The following is a 21,688-nucleotide window of genomic DNA, read 5'->3' as shown; positions in this document are numbered from 1 at the left end:
TAGCTGTACTGGAGAGCACTGAAAATAGACGGACCTAAAAGATACCAAAGGAGAAATGTCTTTCCTGCACTAACCTCCTCCAAACGGTAGACTGCCATCAACCTCTGCTCCTTCACTGCTCTTGGCATTATCCTCCCTTACATCTGTAAACAAGTCCAACACAGCCTAGTCTCCACTGACAACATACGTCCGGCTTATGCCACAAACGCTTCCAAGTCAATATCTTTTCACCATTATACAGGATAAAGAATTCTAAGACAGAGGTCTTACTTTTGTAGATAGAGCTCCGTGCCAATTTCTCATTTCTTTTTAATTCTGATAAGAAAACAGAGTAAAGACGACAAACCTCCCCCCAATTCAAGAACATTCCAACACAAGAATATACATGGCTACACAGTTTTGGTGAAATAAGCATATATAAATAATAATTGTATATTTACCACACTATGCAGGTTCCTAGCTGTCTTCAGCAAAGGAATACAGGGCTCTTGACACTTGAAGTGCACTGGTGAAATCAAGAAGACAACAAGCAGCCCCAAACCCACTCATTGCACATGGTGGAAATCCTGTTGTATAAGTCTGAGAATGTACTTGCATTGTTAGGAGACTCAATTCTTCCAGCACTTAGCTCTCCGGGACAGCCGCTGAGGAAAAAGGGATCTAAAAAATACAGATCTAGAAAAGCGGTTTGGTTGCGCTCACCTCATTTTCCTGAAATCCGCCTCTGCTCCTTCACTGCTCTTGGCAGTATCCTTTCTTAGATCTGTAAAGAACTCAAACTGAACACAGTCTCCACGACCCCACACGTCCAACTTATGCCCCAAACATTTCCAAGCCGAGATCCTTTCACCATAATACAGGATTATAGAATGCTAAAATAGCGGCCTTACTTTTGCAGATAGGGGTCCGTGCCAAATTCCACTTTATTTTCTAATTCTGATGAGAGAAGATACAAAAGCAATACAATTCCCCTCCCCCTTCAAACACAATTCATCACAATAATATGCATTGCAAACAGTTATAAGTAAAAATGTATTAAGATTTCTTTATTTACCCCGATAAGCAGGTGTGTGTCTATCTTTGATGACGTTAAACAGGACTCCTGAGACTTGTAGTGCTCTGTTGAGATCAATGGGAAAACAAGCCTCCTCCAAACCCACTCCCAGTCAACCAATGGCCTAGACACAATCTCGCTCTAGTCTGATAGAATACTTGCACTTTGAAGGGTCACAATCCTGGGATCACCTAGCTGTACTGGAGAGCACTGAAAATAGACGGACCTAAAAGATACCAAAGGAGAAATGTCTTTCCTGCACTAACCTCCTCCAAACGGTAGACTGCCATCAACCTCTGCTCCTTCACTGCTCTTGGCATTATCCTCCCTTACATCTGCAAACAAGTCCAACACAGCCTAGTCTCCACTGACACCATACGTCCGGCTTATGCCACAAACGCTTCCAAGTCAATATCTTTTCACCATTATACAGGATAAAGAATTCTAAGACAGAGGTCTTACTGTTGTAGATAGAGCTCCGTGCCAATTTCTCATTTCTTTTTGAATTCTGATAAGAAAACAGAGTAAAGACGACAAACCTCCCCCCAAATTCAAGAACATTCCAACACAAGAATATACATGGCTACACAGTTTTGGTGAAATAAGCATATATAAATAATAATTGTATATTTACCACACTATGCAGGTTCCTAGCTGTCTTCAGCAAAGGAATACAGGGCTCTTGACACTTGAAGTGCACTGGTGAAATCAAGAAGACAACAAGCAGCCCCAAACCCACTCATTGCACATGGTGGAAATCCTGTTGTATAAGTCTGAGAATGTACTTGCATTGTTAGGAGACTCAATTCTTCCAGCACTTAGCTCTCCGGGACAGCCGCTGAGGAAAAAGGGATCTAAAAAATACAGATCTAGAAAAGCGGTTTGGTTGCGCTCACCTCATTTTCCTGAAATCCGCCTCTGCTCCTTCACTGCTCTTGGCAGTATCCTTTCTTAGATCTGTAAAGAACTCAAACTGAACACAGTCTCCACGACCCCACACGTCCAACTTATGCCCCAAACATTTCCAAGCCGAGATCCTTTCACCATAATACAGGATTATAGAATGCTAAAATAGCGGCCTTACTTTTGCAGATAGGGGTCCGTGCCAAATTCCACTTTATTTTCTAATTCTGATGAGAGAAGATACAAAAGCAATACAATTCCCCTCCCCCTTCAAACACAATTCATCACAATAATATGCATTGCAAACAGTTATAAGTAAAAATGTATTAAGATTTCTTTATTTACCCCGATAAGCAGGTGTGTGTCTATCTTTGATGACGTTAAACAGGACTCCTGAGACTTGTAGTGCTCTGTTGAGATCAATGGGAAAACAAGCCTCCTCCAAGCCCACTCCCAATCAACCAATGGCCTAGACACAATCTCGCTCTAGTCTGATAGAATACTTGCACTTTGAAGGGTCACAATCCTGGGATCACCTAGCTGTACTGGAGAGCACTGAAAATAGACGGACCTAAAAGATACCAAAGGAGAAATGTCTTTCCTGCACTAACCTCCTCCAAACGGTAGACTGCCATCAACCTCTGCTCCTTCACTGCTCTTGGCATTATCCTCCCTTACATCTGTAAACAAGTCCAACACAGCCTAGTCTCCACTGACAACATACGTCCGGCTTATGCCACAAACGCTTCCAAGTCAATATCTTTTCACCATTATACAGGATAAAGAATTCTAAGACAGAGGTCTTACTTTTGTAGATAGAGCTCCGTGCCAATTTCTCATTTCTTTTTTAATTCTGATAAGAAAACAGAGTAAAGACGACAAACCTCCCCCCAATTCAAGAACATTCCAACACAAGAATATACATGGCTACACAGTTTTGGTGAAATAAGCATATATAAATAATAATTGTATATTTACCACACTATGCAGGTTCCTAGCTGTCTTCAGCAAAGGAATACAGGGCTCTTGACACTTGAAGTGCACTGGTGAAATCAAGAAGACAACAAGCAGCCCCAAACCCACTCATTGCACATGGTGGAAATCCTGTTGTATAAGTCTGAGAATGTACTTGCATTGTTAGGAGACTCAATTCTTCCAGCACTTAGCTCTCCGGGACAGCCGCTGAGGAAAAAGGGATCTAAAAAATACAGATCTAGAAAAGCGGTTTGGTTGCGCTCACCTCATTTTCCTGAAATCCGCCTCTGCTCCTTCACTGCTCTTGGCAGTATCCTTTCTTAGATCTGTAAAGAACTCAAACTGAACACAGTCTCCACGACCCCACACGTCCAACTTATGCCCCAAACATTTCCAAGCCGAGATCCTTTCACCATAATACAGGATTATAGAATGCTAAAATAGCGGCCTTACTTTTGCAGATAGGGGTCCGTGCCAAATTCCACTTTATTTTCTAATTCTGATGAGAGAAGATACAAAAGCAATACAATTCCCCTCCCCCTTCAAACACAATTCATCACAATAATATGCATTGCAAACAGTTATAAGTAAAAATGTATTAAGATTTCTTTATTTACCCCGATAAGCAGGTGTGTGTCTATCTTTGATGACGTTAAACAGGACTCCTGAGACTTGTAGTGCTCTGTTGAGATCAATGGGAAAACAAGCCTCCTCCAAACCCACTCCCAGTCAACCAATGGCCTAGACACAATCTCGCTCTAGTCTGATAGAATACTTGCACTTTGAAGGGTCACAATCCTGGGATCACCTAGCTGTACTGGAGAGCACTGAAAATAGACGGACCTAAAAGATACCAAAGGAGAAATGTCTTTCCTGCACTAACCTCCTCCAAACGGTAGGCTGCCATCAACCTCTGCTCCTTCACTGCTCTTGGCATTATCCTCCCTTACATCTGTAAACAAGTCCAACACAGCCTAGTCTCCACTGACACCATACGTCCGGCTTATGCCACAAACGCTTCCAAGTCAATATCTTTTCACCATTATACAGGATAAAGAATTCTAAGACAGAGGTCTTACTGTTGTAGATAGAGCTCCGTGCCAATTTCTCATTTCTTTTTGAATTCTGATAAGAAAACAGAGTAAAGATGACAAACCTCCCCCCAATTCAAGAACATTCCAACACAAGAATATACATGGCTACAGAGTTTTGGTGAAATAAGCATATATAAATAATAATTGTGTATTTACCACACTATGCAGGTCCCTAGCTGTCTTCAGCAAAGGAATACAGGGCTCTTGACACTTGAAGTGCACTGGTGAAATCAAGAAGACAACAAGCAGCCCCAAACCCACTCATTGCACATGGTGGAAATCCTGTTGTATAAGTCTGAGAATGTACTTGCATTGTTAGGAGACTCAATTCTTCCAGCACTTAGCTCTCCGGACAGCCGCTGAGGAAAAAGGGATCTAAAAAATACAGATCTAGAAAAGCGGTTTGGTTGCGCTCACCTCATTTTCCTGAAATCCGCCTCTGCTCCTTCACTGCTCTTGGCAGTATCCTTTCTTAGATCTGTAAAGAACTCAAACTGAACACAGTCTCCACGACCCCACACGTCCAACTTATGCCCCAAACATTTCCAAGCCGAGATCCTTTCACCATAATACAAGATTATAGAATGCTAAAATAGCGGCCTTACTTTTGCAGATAGGGGTCCGTGCCAAATTCCACTTTATTTTCTAATTCTGATGAGAGAAGATACAAAAGCAATACAAATCCCCTCCCCCTTCAAACACAATTCATCACAATAATATGCATTGCAAACAGTTATAAGTAAAAATGTATTAAGATTTCTTTATTTACCCCGATAAGCAGGTGTGTGTCTATCTTTGATGACGTTAAACAGGACTCCTGAGACTTGTAGTGCTCTGTTGAGATCAATGGGAAAACAAGCCTCCTCCAAACCCACTCCCAGTCAACCAATGGCCTAGACACAATCTCGCTCTAGTCTGATAGAATACTTGCACTTTGAAGGGTCACAATCCTGGGATCACCTAGCTGTACTGGAGAGCACTGAAAATAGACGGACCTAAAAGATACCAAAGGAGAAATGTCTTTCCTGCACTAACCTCCTCCAAACGGTAGGCTGCCATCAACCTCTGCTCCTTCACTGCTCTTGGCATTATCCTCCCTTACATCTGTAAACAAGTCCAACACAGCCTAGTCTCCACTGACACCATACGTCCGGCTTATGCCACAAACGCTTCCAAGTCAATATCTTTTCACCATTATACAGGATAAAGAATTCTAAGACAGAGGTCTTACTGTTGTAGATAGAGCTCCGTGCCAATTTCTCATTTCTTTTTGAATTCTGATAAGAAAACAGAGTAAAGACGACAAACCTCCCCCAAATTCAAGAACATTCCAACACAAGAATATACATGGCTACACAGTTTTGGTGAAATAAGCATATATAAATAATAATTGTATATTTACCACACTATGCAGGTCCCTAGCTGTCTTCAGCAAAGGAATACAGGGCTCTTGACACTTGAAGTGCACTGGTGAAATCAAGAAGACAACAAGCAGCCCCAAACCCACTCATTGCACATGGTGGAAATCCTGTTGTATAAGTCTGAGAATGTACTTGCATTGTTAGGAGACTCAATTCTTCCAGCACTTAGCTCTCCGGGACAGCCGCTGAGGAAAAAGGGATCTAAAAAATACAGATCTAGAAAAGCGGTTTGGTTGCGCTCACCTCATTTTCCTGAAATCCGCCTCTGCTCCTTCACTGCTCTTGGCAGTATCCTTTCTTAGATCTGTAAAGAACTCAAACTGAACACAGTCTCCACGACCCCACACGTCCAACTTATGCCCCAAACATTTCCAAGCCGAGATCCTTTCACCATAATACAGGATTATAGAATGCTAAAATAGCGGCCTTACTTTTGCAGATAGGGGTCCGTGCCAAATTCCACTTTATTTTCTAATTCTGATGAGAGAAGATACAAAAGCAATACAATTCCCCTCCCCCTTCAAACACAATTCATCACAATAATATGCATTGCAAACAGTTATAAGTAAAAATGTATTAAGATTTCTTTATTTACCCCGATAAGCAGGTGTGTGTCTATCTTTGATGACGTTAAACAGGACTCCTGAGACTTGTAGTGCTCTGTTGAGATCAATGGGAAAACAAGCCTCCTCCAAGCCCACTCCCAATCAACCAATGGCCTAGACACAATCTCGCTCTAGTCTGATAGAATACTTGCACTTTGAAGGGTCACAATCCTGGGATCACCTAGCTGTACTGGAGAGCACTGAAAATAGACGGACCTAAAAGATACCAAAGGAGAAATGTCTTTCCTGCACTAACCTCCTCCAAACGGTAGACTGCCATCAACCTCTGCTCCTTCACTGCTCTTGGCATTATCCTCCCTTACATCTGTAAACAAGTCCAACACAGCCTAGTCTCCACTGACAACATACGTCCGGCTTATGCCACAAACGCTTCCAAGTCAATATCTTTTCACCATTATACAGGATAAAGAATTCTAAGACAGAGGTCTTACTTTTGTAGATAGAGCTCCGTGCCAATTTCTCATTTCTTTTTGAATTCTGATAAGAAAACAGAGTAAAGACGACAAACCTCCCCCCAATTCAAGAACATTCCAACACAAGAATATACATGGCTACACAGTTTTGGTGAAATAAGCATATATAAATAATAATTGTATATTTACCACACTATGCAGGTCCCTAGCTGTCTTCAGCAAAGGAATACAGGGCTCTTGACACTTGAAGTGCACTGGTGAAATCAAGAAGACAACAAGCAGCCCCAAACCCACTCATTGCACATGGTGGAAATCCTGTTGTATAAGTCTGAGAATGTACTTGCATTGTTAGGAGACTCAATTCTTCCAGCACTTAGCTCTCCGGGACAGCCGCTGAGGAAAAAGGGATCTAAAAAATACAGATCTAGAAAAGTGGTTTGGTTGCGCTCACCTCATTTTCCTGAAATCCGCCTCTGCTCCTTCACTGCTCTTGGCAGTATCCTTTCTTAGATCTGTAAAGAACTCAAACTGAACACAGTCTCCACGACCCCACACATCCAACTTATGCCCCAAACATTTCCAAGCCGAGATCCTTTCACCATAATACAGGATTATAGAATGCTAAAATAGCGGCCTTACTTTTGCAGATAGGGGTTCCGTGCCAAATTCCACTTTATTTTCTAATTCTGATGAGAGAAGATACAAAAGCAATACAATTCCCCTCCCCCTTCAAACACAATTCATCACAATAATATGCATTGCAAACAGTTATAAGTAAAAATGTATTAAGATTTCTTTATTTACCCCGATAAGCAGGTGTGTGTCTATCTTTGATGACGTTAAACAGGACTCCTGAGACTTGTAGTGCTCTGTTGAGATCAATGGGAAAACAAGCCTCCTCCAAACCCACTCCCAGTCAACCAATGGCCTAGACACAATCTCGCTCTAGTCTGATAGAATACTTGCACTTTGAAGGGTCACAATCCTGGGATCACCTAGCTGTACTGGAGAGCACTGAAAATAGACGGACCTAAAAGATACCAAAGGAGAAATGTCTTTCCTGCACTAACCTCCTCCAAACGGTAGACTGCCATCAACCTCTGCTCCTTCACTGCTCTTGGCATTATCCTCCCTTACATCTGTAAACAAGTCCAACACAGCCTAGTCTCCACTGACACCATACGTCCGGCTTATGCCACAAACGCTTCCAAGTCAATATCTTTTCACCATTATACAGGATAAAGAATTCTAAGACAGAGGTCTTACTGTTGTAGATAGAGCTCCGTGCCAATTTCTCATTTCTTTTTGAATTCTGATAAGAAAACAGAGTAAAGACGACAAACCTCCCCCAAATTCAAGAACATTCCAACACAAGAATATACATGGCTACACAGTTTTGGTGAAATAAGCATATATAAATAATAATTGTATATTTACCACACTATGCAGGTTCCTAGCTGTCTTCAGCAAAGGAATACAGGGCTCTTGACACTTGAAGTGCACTGGTGAAATCAAGAAGACAACAAGCAGCCCCAAACCCACTCATTGCACATGGTGGAAATCCTGTTGTATAAGTCTGAGAATGTACTTGCATTGTTAGGAGACTCAATTCTTCCAGCACTTAGCTCTCCGGACAGCCGCTGAGGAAAAAGGGATCTAAAAAATACAGATCTAGAAAAGCGGTTTGGTTGCGCTCACCTCATTTTCCTGAAATCCGCCTCTGCTCCTTCACTGCTCTTGGCAGTATCCTTTCTTAGATCTGTAAAGAACTCAAACTGAACACAGTCTCCACGACCCCACACGTCCAACTTATGCCCCAAACATTTCCAAGCCGAGATCCTTTCACCATAATACAAGATTATAGAATGCTAAAATAGCGGCCTTACTTTTGCAGATAGGGGTCCGTGCCAAATTCCACTTTATTTTCTAATTCTGATGAGAGAAGATACAAAAGCAATACAATTCCCCTCCCCCTTCAAACACAATTCATCACAATAATATGCATTGCAAACAGTTATAAGTAAAAATGTATTAAGATTTCTTTATTTACCCCGATAAGCAGGTGTGTGTCTATCTTTGATGACGTTAAACAGGACTCCTGAGACTTGTAGTGCTCTGTTGAGATCAATGGGAAAACAAGCCTCCTCCAAACCCACTCCCAGTCAACCAATGGCCTAGACACAATCTCGCTCTAGTCTGATAGAATACTTGCACTTTGAAGGGTCACAATCCTGGGATCACCTAGCTGTACTGGAGAGCACTGAAAATAGACGGACCTAAAAGATACCAAAGGAGAAATGTCTTTCCTGCACTAACCTCCTCCAAACGGTAGGCTGCCATCAACCTCTGCTCCTTCACTGCTCTTGGCATTATCCTCCCTTACATCTGTAAACAAGTCCAACACAGCCTAGTCTCCACTGACACCATACGTCCGGCTTATGCCACAAACGCTTCCAAGTCAATATCTTTTCACCATTATACAGGATAAAGAATTCTAAGACAGAGGTCTTACTGTTGTAGATAGAGCTCCGTGCCAATTTCTCATTTCTTTTTGAATTCTGATAAGAAAACTAGAGTAAAGACGACAAACCTCCCCCCAAATTCAAGAACATTCCAACACAAGAATATACATGGCTACACAGTTTTGGTGAAATAAGCATATATAAATAATAATTGTATATTTACCACACTATGCAGGTTCCCTAGCTGTCTTCAGCAAAGGAATACAGGGCTCTTGACACTTGAAGTGCACTGGTGAAATCAAGAAGACAACAAGCAGCCCCAAACCCACTCATTGCACATGGTGGAAATCCTGTTGTATAAGTCTGAGAATGTACTTGCATTGTTAGGAGACTCAATTCTTCCAGCACTTAGCTCTCCGGGACAGCCGCTGAGGAAAAAGGGATCTAAAAAATACAGATCTAGAAAAGCGGTTTGGTTGCGCTCACCTCATTTTCCTGAAATCCGCCTCTGCTCCTTCACTGCTCTTGGCAGTATCCTTTCTTAGATCTGTAAAGAACTCAAACTGAACACAGTCTCCACGACCCCACACGTCCAACTTATGCCCCAAACATTTCCAAGCCGAGATCCTTTCACCATAATACAGGATTATAGAATGCTAAAATAGCGGCCTTACTTTGCAGATAGGGGTCCGTGCCAAATTCCACTTTATTTTCTAATTCTGATGAGAGAAGATACAAAAGCAATACAATTCCCCTCCCCCTTCAAACACAATTCATCACAATAATATGCATTGCAAACAGTTATAAGTAAAAATGTATTAAGATTTCTTTATTTACCCCGATAAGCAGGTGTGTGTCTATCTTTGATGACGTTAAACAGGACTCCTGAGACTTGTAGTGCTCTGTTGAGATCAATGGGAAAACAAGCCTCCTCCAAGCCCACTCCCAGTCAACCAATGGCCTAGACACAATCTCGCTCTAGTCTGATAGAATACTTGCACTTTGAAGGGTCACAATCCTGGGATCACCTAGCTGTACTGGAGAGCACTGAAAATAGACGGACCTAAAAGATACCAAAGGAGAAATGTCTTTCCTGCACTAACCTCCTCCAAACGGTAGGACTGCCATCAACCTCTGCTCCTTCACTGCTCTTGGCATTATCCTCCCTTACATCTGTAAACAAGTCCAACACAGCCTAGTCTCCACTGACACCATACGTCCGGCTTATGCCACAAACGCTTCCAAGTCAATATCTTTTCACCATTATACAGGATAAAGAATTCTAAGACAGAGGTCTTACTGTTGTAGATAGAGCTCCGTGCCAATTTCTCATTTCTTTTTGAATTCTGATAAGAAAACAGAGTAAAGACGACAAACCTCCCCCCAAATTCAAGAACATTCCAACACAAGAATATACATGGCTACACAGTTTTGGTGAAATAAGCATATATAAATAATAATTGTATATTTACCACACTATGCAGGTTCCCTAGCTGTCTTCAGCAAAGGAATACAGGGCTCTTGACACTTGAAGTGCACTGGTGAAATCAAGAAGACAACAAGCAGCCCCAAACCCACTCATTGCACATGGTGGAAATCCTGTTGTATAAGTCTGAGAATGTACTTGCATTGTTAGGAGACTCAATTCTTCCAGCACTTAGCTCTCCGGGACAGCCGCTGAGGAAAAAGGGATCTAAAAAATACAGATCTAGAAAAGCGGTTTGGTTGCGCTCACCTCATTTTCCTGAAATCCGCCTCTGCTCCTTTACTGCTCTTGGCAGTATCCTTTCTTAGATCTGTAAAGAACTCAAACTGAACACAGTCTCCACGACCCCACACGTCCAACTTATGCCCCAAACATTTCCAAGCCGAGATCCTTTCACCATAATACAGGATTATAGAATGCTAAAATAGCGGCCTTACTTTTGCAGATAGGGTTCCGTGCCAAATTCCACTTTATTTTCTAATTCTGATGAGAGAAGATACAAAAGCAATACAATTCCCCTCCCCCTTCAAACACAATTCATCACAATAATATGCATTGCAAACAGTTATAAGTAAAAATGTATTAAGATTTCTTTATTTACCCCGATAAGCAGGTGTGTGTCTATCTTTGATGACGTTAAACAGGACTCCTGAGACTTGTAGTGCTCTGTTGAGATCAATGGGAAAACAAGCCTCCTCCAAACCCACTCCCAGTCAACCAATGGCCTAGACACAATCTCGCTCTAGTCTGATAGAATACTTGCACTTTGAAGGGTCACAATCCTGGGATCACCTAGCTGTACTGGAGAGCACTGAAAATAGACGGACCTAAAAGATACCAAAGGAGAAATGTCTTTCCTGCACTAACCTCCTCCAAACGGTAGGCTGCCATCAACCTCTGCTCCTTCACTGCTCTTGGCATTATCCTCCCTTACATCTGTAAACAAGTCCAACACAGCCTAGTCTCCACTGACACCATACGTCCGGCTTATGCCACAAACGCTTCCAAGTCAATATCTTTTCACCATTATACAGGATAAAGAATTCTAAGACAGAGGTCTTACTGTTGTAGATAGAGCTCCGTGCCAATTTCTCATTTCTTTTTGAATTCTGATAAGAAAATAGAGTAAAGACGACAAACCTCCCCCCAAATTCAAGAACATTCCAACACAAGAATATACATGGCTACACAGTTTTGGTGAAATAAGCATATATAAATAATAATTGTATATTTACCACACTATGCAGGTTCCTAGCTGTCTTCAGCAAAGGAATACAGGGCTCTTGACACTTGAAGTGCACTGGTGAAATCAAGAAGACAACAAGCAGCCCCAAACCCACTCATTGCACATGGTGGAAATCCTGTTGTATAAGTCTGAGAATGTACTTGCATTGTTAGGAGACTCAATTCTTCCAGCACTTAGCTCTCCGGGACAGCCGCTGAGGAAAAAGGGATCTAAAAAATACAGATCTAGAAAAGCGGTTTGGTTGCGCTCACCTCATTTTCCTGAAATCCGCCTCTGCTCCTTCACTGCTCTTGGCAGTATCCTTTCTTAGATCTGTAAAGAACTCAAACTGAACACAGTCTCCACGACCCCACACGTCCAACTTATGCCCCAAACATTTCCAAGCCGAGATCCTTTCACCATAATACAGGATTATAGAATGCTAAAATAGCGGCCTTACTTTTGCAGATAGGGGTCCGTGCCAAATTCCACTTTATTTTCTAATTCTGATGAGAGAAGATACAAAAGCAATACAATTCCCCTCCCCCTTCAAACACAATTCATCACAATAATATGCATTGCAAACAGTTATAAGTAAAAATGTATTAAGATTTCTTTATTTACCCCGATAAGCAGGTGTGTGTCTATCTTTGATGACGTTAAACAGGACTCCTGAGACTTGTAGTGCTCTGTTGAGATCAATGGGAAAACAAGCCTCCTCCAAGCCCACTCCCAATCAACCAATGGCCTAGACACAATCTCGCTCTAGTCTGATAGAATACTTGCACTTTGAAGGGTCACAATCCTGGGATCACCTAGCTGTACTGGAGAGCACTGAAAATAGACGGACCTAAAAGATACCAAAGGAGAAATGTCTTTCCTGCACTAACCTCCTCCAAACGGTAGACTGCCATCAACCTCTGCTCCTTCACTGCTCTTGGCATTATCCTCCCTTACATCTGTAAACAAGTCCAACACAGCCTAGTCTCCACTGACACCATACGTCCGGCTTATGCCACAAACGCTTCCAAGTCAATATCTTTTCACCATTATACAGGATAAAGAATTCTAAGACAGAGGTCTTACTGTTGTAGATAGAGCTCCGTGCCAATTTCTCATTTCTTTTTGAATTCTGATAAGAAAACAGAGTAAAGACGACAAACCTCCCCCCAATTCAAGAACATTCCAACACAAGAATGTACATGGCTACACAGTTTTGGTGAAATAAGCATATATAAATAATAATTGTATATTTACCACACTATGCAGGTTCCTAGCTGTCTTCAGCAAAGGAATACAGGGCTCTTGACACTTGAAGTGCACTGGTGAAATCAAGAAGACAACAAGCAGCCCCAAACCCACTCATTGCACATGGTGGAAATCCTGTTGTATAAGTCTGAGAATGTACTTGCATTGTTAGGAGACTCAATTCTTCCAGCACTTAGCTCTCCGGGACAGCCGCTGAGGAAAAAGGGATCTAAAAAATACAGATCTAGAAAAGCGGTTTGGTTGCGCTCACCTCATTTTCCTGAAATCCGCCTCTGCTCCTTTACTGCTCTTGGCAGTATCCTTTCTTAGATCTGTAAAGAACTCAAACTGAACACAGTCTCCACGACCCCACACGTCCAACTTATGCCCCAAACATTTCCAAGCCGAGATCCTTTCACCATAATACAGGATTATAGAATGCTAAAATAGCGGCCTTACTTTTGCAGATAGGGGTCCGTGCCAAATTCCACTTTATTTTCTAATTCTGATGAGAGAAGATACAAAAGCAATACAATTCCCCTCCCCCTTCAAACACAATTCATCACAATAATATGCATTGCAAACAGTTATAAGTAAAAATGTATTAAGATTTCTTTATTTACCCCGATAAGCAGGTGTGTGTCTATCTTTGATGACGTTAAACAGGACTCCTGAGACTTGTAGTGCTCTGTTGAGATCAATGGGAAAACAAGCCTCCTCCAAACCCACTCCCAGTCAACCAATGGCCTAGACACAATCTCGCTCTAGTCTGATAGAATACTTGCACTTTGAAGGGTCACAATCCTGGGATCACCTAGCTGTACTGGAGAGCACTGAAAATAGACGGACCTAAAAGATACCAAAGGAGAAATGTCTTTCCTGCACTAACCTCCTCCAAACGGTAGGCTGCCATCAACCTCTGCTCCTTCACTGCTCTTGGCATTATCCTCCCTTACATCTGCAAACAAGTCCAACACAGCCTAGTCTCCACTGACACCATACGTCCGGCTTATGCCACAAACGCTTCCAAGTCAATATCTTTTCACCATTATACAGGATAAAGAATTCTAAGACAGAGGTCTTACTGTTGTAGATAGAGCTCCGTGCCAATTTCTCATTTCTTTTTGAATTCTGATAAGAAAACAGAGTAAAGACGACAAACCTCCCCCCCAATTCAAGAACATTCCAACACAAGAATATACATGGCTACACAGTTTTGGTGAAATAAGCATATATAAATAATAATTGTATATTTACCACACTATGCAGGTTCCTAGCTGTCTTCAGCAAAGGAATACAGGGCTCTTGACACTTGAAGTGCACTGGTGAAATCAAGAAGACAACAAGCAGCCCCAAACCCACTCATTGCACATGGTGGAAATCCTGTTGTATAAGTCTGAGAATGTACTTGCATTGTTAGGAGACTCAATTCTTCCAGCACTTAGCTCTCCGGACAGCCGCTGAGGAAAAAGGGATCTAAAAAATACAGATCTAGAAAAGCGGTTTGGTTGCGCTCACCTCATTTTCCTGAAATCCGCCTCTGCTCCTTCACTGCTCTTGGCAGTATCCTTTCTTAGATCTGTAAAGAACTCAAACTGAACACAGTCTCCACGACCCCACACGTCCAACTTATGCCCCAAACATTTCCAAGCCGAGATCCTTTCACCATAATACAGGATTATAGAATGCTAAAATAGCGGCCTTACTTTTGCAGATAGGGGTCCGTGCCAAATTCCACTTTATTTTCTAATTCTGATGAGAGAAGATACAAAAGCAATACAATTCCCCTCCCCCTTCAAACACAATTCATCACAATAATATGCATTGCAAACAGTTATAAGTAAAAATGTATTAAGATTTCTTTATTTACCCCGATAAGCAGGTGTGTGTCTATCTTTGATGACGTTAAACAGGACTCCTGAGACTTGTAGTGCTCTGTTGAGATCAATGGGAAAACAAGCCTCCTCCAAACCCACTCCCAGTCAACCAATGGCCTAGACACAATCTCGCTCTAGTCTGATAGAATACTTGCACTTTGAAGGGTCACAATCCTGGGATCACCTAGCTGTACTGGAGAGCACTGAAAATAGACGGACCTAAAAGATACCAAAGGAGAAATGTCTTTCCTGCACTAACCTCCTCCAAACGGTAGGCTGCCATCAACCTCTGCTCCTTCACTGCTCTTGGCATTATCCTCCCTTACATCTGTAAACAAGTCCAACACAGCCTAGTCTCCACTGACAACATACGTCCGGCTTATGCCACAAACGCTTCCAAGTCAATATCTTTTCACCATTATACAGGATAAAGAATTCTAAGACAGAGGTCTTACTGTTGTAGATAGAGCTCCGTGCCAATTTCTCATTTCTTTTTGAATTCTGATAAGAAAACAGAGTAAAGACGACAAACCTCCCCCCAAATTCAAGAACATTCCAACACAAGAATATACATGGCTACACAGTTTTGGTGAAATAAGCATATATAAATAATAATTGTATATTTACCACACTATGCAGGTTCCTAGCTGTCTTCAGCAAAGGAATACAGGGCTCTTGACACTTGAAGTGCACTGGTGAAATCAAGAAGACAACAAGCAGCCCCAAACCCACTCATTGCACATGGTGGAAATCCTGTTGTATAAGTCTGAGAATGTACTTGCATTGTTAGGAGACTCAATTCTTCCAGCACTTAGCTCTCCGGGACAGCCGCTGAGGAAAAAGGGATCTAAAAAATACAGATCTAGAAAAGCGGTTTGGTTGCGCTCACCTCATTTTCCTGAAATCCGCCTCTGCTCCTTTACTGCTCTTGGCAGTATCCTTTCTTAGATCTGTAAAGAACTCAAACTGAACACAGTCTCCACGACCCCACACGTCCAACTTATGCCCCAAACATTTCCAAGCCGAGATCCTTTCACCATAATACAGGATTATAGAATGCTAAAATAGCGGCCTTACTTTTGCAGATAGGGTTCCGTGCCAAATTCCACTTTATTTTCTAATTCTGATGAGAGAAGATACAAAAGCAATACAATTCCCCTCCCCCTTCAAACACAATTCATCACAATAATATGCATTGCAAACAGTTATAAGTAAAAATGTATTAAGATTTCTTTATTTACCCCGATAAGCAGGTGTGTGTCTATCTTTGATGACGTTAAACAGGACTCCTGAGACTTGTAGTGCTCTGTTGAGATCAATGGGAAAACAAGCCTCCTCCAAACCCACTCCCAGTCAACCAATGGCCTAGACACAATCTCGCTCTAGTCTGATAGAATACTTGCACTTTGAAGGGTCACAATCCTGGGATCACCTAGCTGTACTGGAGAGCACTGAAAATAGACGGACCTAAAAGATACCAAAGGAGAAATGTCTTTCCTGCACTAACCTCCTCCAAACGGTAGGCTGCCATCAACCTCTGCTCCTTCACTGCTCTTGGCATTATCCTCCCTTACATCTGCAAACAAGTCCAACACAGCCTAGTCTCCACTGACACCATACGTCCGGCTTATGCCACAAACGCTTCCAAGTCAATATCTTTTCACCATTATACAGGATAAAGAATTCTAAGACAGAGGTCTTACTGTTGTAGATAGAGCTCCGTGCCAATTTCTCATTTCTTTTTGAATTCTGATAAGAAAACAGAGTAAAGACGACAAACCTCCCCCCAAATTCAAGAACATTCCAACACAAGAATATACATGGCTACACAGTTTTGGTGAAATAAGCATATATAAATAATAATTGTATATTTACCACACTATGCAGGTTCCTAGCTGTCTTCAGCAAAGGAATACAGGGCTCTTGACACTTGAAGTGCACTGGTGAAATCAAGAAGACAACAAGCAGCCCCAAACCCACTCATTGCACATGGTGGAAATCCTGTTGTATAAGTCTGAGAATGTACTTGCATTGTTAGGAGACTCAATTCTTCCAGCACTTAGTTCTCCGGGACAGCCGCTGAGGAAAAAGGGATCTAAAAAATACAGATCTAGAAAAGCGGTTTGGTTGCGCTCACCTCATTTTCCTGAAATCCGCCTCTGCTCCTTCACTGCTCTTGGCAGTATCCTTTCTTAGATCTGTAAAGAACTCAAACTGAACACAGTCTCCACGACCCCACACGTCCAACTTATGCCCCAAACATTTCCAAGCCGAGATCCTTTCACCATAATACAGGATTATAGAATGCTAAAATAGCGGCCTTACTTTTGCAGATAGGGGTCCGTGCCAAATTCCACTTTATTTTCTAATTCTGATGAGAGAAGATACAAAAGCAATACAATTCCCCTCCCCCTTCAAACACAATTCATCACAATAATATGCATTGCAAACAGTTATAAGTAAAAATGTATTAAGATTTCTTTATTTACCCCGATAAGCAGGTGTGTGTCTATCTTTGATGACGTTAAACAGGACTCCTGAGACTTGTAGTGCTCTGTTGAGATCAATGGGAAAACAAGCCTCCTCCAAACCCACTCCCAGTCAACCAATGGCCTAGACACAATCTCGCTCTAGTCTGATAGAATACTTGCACTTTGAAGGGTCACAATCCTGGGATCACCTAGCTGTACTGGAGAGCACTGAAAATAGACGGACCTAAAAGATACCAAAGGAGAAATGTCTTTCCTGCACTAACCTCCTCCAAACGGTAGGCTGCCATCAACCTCTGCTCCTTCACTGCTCTTGGCATTATCCTCCCTTACATCTGTAAACAAGTCCAACACAGCCTAGTCTCCACTGACACCATACGTCCGGCTTATGCCACAAACGCTTCCAAGTCAATATCTTTTCACCATTATCCCATAGCTGCACCAGGACGTTATTGAACGTCCTCGTGCCGCTATGGGAGTTCAGAGGGGGGTCGCGCGGCGACCACCCTCTGAACTGCCGCGATCCCGGGTGCCGCGTGTAGCCCGGGCTCGCGGCTATTAGCGGGCACGGTCCGATCGCCGTGCCCGCTAATTAAGTACTTAGAAGCAGCTGTCAAAGTTGACAGCTGCTTCTAAATACTTCTTAAAACACATACCTGGTGGTCTAGTGGGGGGATCGCCCCCCTGCGGCGCGATTGCGGGGGGGCGATCCCCGCATCCTTCCCGGGCCGGGGTCTGCGCCGTAATGGCGCTGATCCCGGCTCGGCATTCTATTGCATTTGGCTGCAGCAGCCAAAAGCAATAGAACACCGATCTCATGGATTCATGCAGTATAACTATACTGCATGGATCTCTATGAGAGATCAGAGTACATATACTAGAAGTCCCCCAGGGGGGCTTCTAGTATATGTGTAAAGTAAAAGAAAAATGTATTTTTAATAACACAAAACCCCCTCCCCTAATAAAAGTCTGAATCACCCCCCTTTCCCCATTTTATAAATAAAAATAAATAAATTAATTAATAAACAAACATGTTTGCTATCGCCGCGTACGTAATCGCCCAAACTATTAATTAATCACATTCCTGATCTCACACGGTAAACGGCGTCAGCGCAAAAAAATCCCAAAGTGCAAAATTGCGCAATTTCTGTCGCATCAAATCCAGAATAATTGTAATAAAAAGCGATCAAAAAGTCGTATATGCGCAATCAAGGTACCGATAGAAAGATCACATCATGGCGCAAAAAATGACACCTCACACAGACCCATAGACCAAAGGATAAAAGCGCTATAAGCCTGGGAATGGAGCCATTTTAAGTGACGTATATTTGTTAACAACGGTTTGAATTTTTTACAGGCCATCAGATACAATATAAGTTATACATGTTACATATCGTTTTAATCGTAACAACTTGAGGAACATATATAACAAAACAGTTTTACCCCAGGGTGAATGGCGTAAAAACACATTTCCCCCAAATAAAAGAAATGCGTTTTTTTTTTCAATTTCACCACACTTTGAATTTTTTTCTGGTTTCCCAGCACATTTTAGGCAAAAATTACATCTGCCATAGCAAAGTACAATTAGTTGCGCAAAAAATAAGGGCTCACTTGGGTCTCTAGGTGGAAAAATGCAGGCGCTATGGCCTTATATACACGAGGAGGGAAAAACAAAAATGCAAAAATAAAAACTGGCTGTGTCCCCTAAGGGTTAAACAGGATAAAGAATTCTAAGACAGAGGTCTTACTGTTGTAGATAGAGCTCCGTGCCAATTTCTCATTTCTTTTTGAATTCTGATAAGAAAACAGAGTAAAGACGACAAACCTCCCCCCAAATTCAAGAACATTCCAACACAAGAATATACATGGCTACACAGTTTTGGTGAAATAAGCATATATAAATAATAATTGTATATTTACCACACTATGCAGGTTCCTAGCTGTCTTCAGCAAAGGAATACAGGGCTCTTGACACTTGAAGTGCACTGGTGAAATCAAGAAGACAACAAGCAGCCCCAAACCCACTCATTGCACATGGTGGAAATCCTGTTGTATAAGTCTGAGAATGTACTTGCATTGTTAGGAGACTCAATTCTTCCAGCACTTAGCTCTCCGGGACAGCCGCTGAGGAAAAAGGGATCTAAAAATACAGATCTAGAAAAGCGGTTTGGTTGCGCTCACCTCATTTTCCTGAAATCCGCCTCTGCTCCTTCACTGCTCTTGGCAGTATCCTTTCTTAGATCTGTAAAGAACTCAAACTGAACACAGTCTCCACGACCCCACACATCCAACTTATGCCCCAAACATTTCCAAGCAGAGATCCTTTCACCATAATACAGGATTATAGAATGCTAAAATAGCGGCCTTACTTTTGCAGATAGGGTTCCGTGCCAAATTCCACTTTATTTTCTAATTCTGATGAGAGAAGATACAAGAGCAATACAATTCCCCTCCCCCTTCAAACACAATTCATCACAATAATATGCATTGCAAACAGTTATAAGTAAAAATGTATTAAGATTTCTTTATTTACCCCGATAAGCAGGTGTGTGTCTATCTTTGATGACGTTAAACAGGACTCCTGAGACTTGTAGTGCTCTGTTGAGATCAATGGGAAAACAAGCCTCCTCCAAACCCACTCCCAGTCAACCAATGGCCTAGACACAATCTCGCTCTAGTCTGATAGAATACTTGCACTTTGAAGGGTCACAATCCTGGGATCACCTAGCTGTACTGGAGAGCACTGAAAATAGACGGACCTAAAAGATACCAAAGGAGAAATGTCTTTCCTGCACTAACCTCCTCCAAACGGTAGGCTGCCATCAACCTCTGCTCCTTCACTGCTCTTGGCATTATCCTCCCTTACATCTGTAAACAAGTCCAACACAGCCTAGTCTCCACTGACACCATACGTCCGGCTTATGCCACAAACGCTTCCAAGTCAATATCTTTTCACCATTATACAGGATAAAGAAATCTAAGACAGAGGTCTTACTGTTGTAGATAGAGCTCCGTGCCAATTTCTCATTTCTTTTTGAATTCTGATAAGAAAATAGAGTAAAGACGACAAACCTCCCCCCAAATTCAAGAACATTCCAACACAAGAATATACATGGCTACACAGTTTTGGTGAAATAAGCATATATAAATAATAATTGTATATTTACCACACTATGCAGGTTCCTAGCTGTCTTCAGCAAAGGAATACAGGGCTCTTGACACTTGAAGTGCACTGGTGAAATCAAGAAGACAACAAGCAGCCCCAAACCCACTCATTGCACATGGTGGAAATCCTGTTGTATAAGTCTGAGAATGTACTTGCATTGTTAGGAGACTCAATTCTTCCAGCACTTAGCTCTCCGGGACAGCCGCTGAGGAAAAAGGGATCTAAAAAATACAGATCTAGAAAAGCGGTTTGGTTGCGCTCACCTCATTTTCCTGAAATCCGCCTCTGCTCCTTCACTGCTCTTGGCAGTATCCTTTCTTAGATCTGTAAAGAACTCAAACTGAACACAGTCTCCACGACCCCACACGTCCAACTTATGCCCCAAACATTTCCAAGCCGAGATCCTTTCACCATAATACAGGATTATAGAATGCTAAAATAGCGGCCTTACTTTTGCAGATAGGGGTCCGTGCCAAATTCCACTTTATTTTCTAATTCTGATGAGAGAAGATACAAAAGCAATACAATTCCCCTCCCCCTTCAAACACAATTCATCACAATAATATGCATTGCAAACAGTTATAAGTAAAAATGTATTAAGATTTCTTTATTTACCCCGATAAGCAGGTGTGTGTCTATCTTTGATGACGTTAAACAGGACTCCTGAGACTTGTAGTGCTCTGTTGAGATCAATGGGAAAACAAGCCTCCTCCAAACCCACTCCCAGTCAACCAATGGCCTAGACACAATCTCGCTCTAGTCTGATAGAATACTTGCACTTTGAAGGGTCACAATCCTGGGATCACCTAGCTGTACTGGAGAGCACTGAAAATAGACGGACCTAAAAGATACCAAAGGAGAAATGTCTTTCCTGCACTAACCTCCTCCAAACGGTAGGCTGCCATCAACCTCTGCTCCTTCACTGCTCTTGGCATTATCCTCCCTTACATCTGTAAACAAGTCCAACACAGCCTAGTCTCCACTGACACCATACGTCCGGCTTATGCCACAAACGCTTCCAAGTCAATATCTTTTCACCATTATACAGGATAAAGAATTCTAAGACAGAGGTCTTACTGTTGTAGATAGAGCTCCGTGCCAATTTCTCATTTCTTTTTGAATTCTGATAAGAAAATAGAGTAAAGACGACAAACCTCCCCCCAAATTCAAGAACATTCCAACACAAGAATATACATGGCTACACAGTTTTGGTGAAATAAGCATATATAAATAATAATTGTATATTTAC

This window comes from Dendropsophus ebraccatus, chromosome 4 (genome assembly GCF_027789765.1).
Source record: "Dendropsophus ebraccatus isolate aDenEbr1 chromosome 4, aDenEbr1.pat, whole genome shotgun sequence".
Classification (NCBI taxonomy): domain Eukaryota; kingdom Metazoa; phylum Chordata; class Amphibia; order Anura; family Hylidae; genus Dendropsophus; species Dendropsophus ebraccatus.
Note: the sequence above shows the minus strand (reverse complement) of the source record.